Source organism: Penaeus monodon, chromosome 31 (genome assembly GCF_015228065.2).
Source record: "Penaeus monodon isolate SGIC_2016 chromosome 31, NSTDA_Pmon_1, whole genome shotgun sequence".
NCBI classification, from domain to species: Eukaryota; Metazoa; Arthropoda; class Malacostraca; order Decapoda; family Penaeidae; genus Penaeus; species Penaeus monodon.
Window position 1 is genome coordinate 17,401,009 of NC_051416.1, and position 1,483 is coordinate 17,402,491.

Consider the following 1,483-nt stretch of genomic DNA (forward strand, 5'->3'; position numbering starts at 1 on the left):
TATTACGAATGATATTTGATCCAAATTCGAAGATCAAAACTAATTTAAAGGCTGGAACGAGGCAAAGGAAAAGGACTAAGACCTTTTCCCTTTCCCTTTGGGGAAGATAAGAGGAGAAAAGTTTGAGATCCTTTTTGATTCATTCGCCATTCCCTGCGTGGCGGTGTTTTCCCGGAAAGGGGTTTTTTTGGGGGTAAGTGAAAATCTGTTTCCCACCCCGCTCTCTTCAGGCTGACGATGGGGGGGGGGTTGAAAAAAGGTCATACAATTTTTAAAAAAAAACTTACGGGTTTTGGCGGCAAATTTCCTATGTTATTATTGACAATGAAGTAATAAAAAGTTAACTGTTTTTATCTAAAATCCGTCTTGTTAAAAACTCTTCTGTGAACCATCCCTCTTTACTTTATTCACGGGTGTGTTACCAGTCTTGTTTTGGATGGTTATTAGCGGAGTTATGTGCTATTTGTTCTAGCTGGGGTAACGTAATCTTTAATAACCAATTTTCGTGAATTTGGACCCCGTCTACGTGTTGTGGTCATGTGTGTGATTTTGTTTTGATGATTAAAAGTATGGGAATATACTTTTTTTATATTGCCTTTATAAGGCAATGAAGAATCTTTACGTGGGTTTTAATCAGCTTAAAAAGAGTTCGCCAAAGCAACTGATAAGAAATTTACATCTAAGTTTCGAGTAAAATTTTGTGCTTTTTGGGTTTTTGATTTTTTCCCCTAAATCTTCATCTTCTTTTTTACGTACTTGTGAATATCATAATTGTAATTTTTCCGGGGGGAATTTTTCAGTCACCCGGAAAACCTTTTCTATTTGCATTTTCATTGCCCCTTTTTGAAGTAAAGGAAGCAGGGGTTCTTCTTAGTTTTTTCGATAATATCCAAGAAAGCACAACGAAAATGGGGTTTTGTTTATTATTTTTGATCCGAATTGTGATTTTGGATTATAAAGCTCTTGAATTTTTAAAAAGATCATCCAAAAGTTTATGACCTTTCCCCCTTTTTTCTGCACTTTGTCCTGAGTTGTCAGAAAGCAAGTATTGACTGTGCCAATATCCTTTTCCCCTTCTGGAACTGAGGTGTTTGGTTCTCCGTTGGAATTTTCCCGCCCGTTGTTGATTTCCCTTCGGGAGTTCCAAAGGGCTTCCGGGGGACAGACCAAAATTTCTCTGACTTAGTGTTTGTACGTTTAAATTTAAAGCCCATTTTTCGCGTTTTGGCTATCGGGACATAACCGCTGAAAGATTGGATTTTGAGATTGGTTTAAATCATTTTTATATGAAATTTGAATTTTTTTATTCCTATTTTCCCCTTTTTCTTTATGTTCTTTTTTTCACCACGTATTTTTTCTTTCACTTTTTCCCCTCTCTTTTTTCGCCATTCTCTTATTTTTTTTTCTCTCTGTCCTCTCTTACTTTTTATTCTAACTCGATCGTTTTGTTCCTTATCTCCTATCTCTTCCCCTCCCCGGAAAA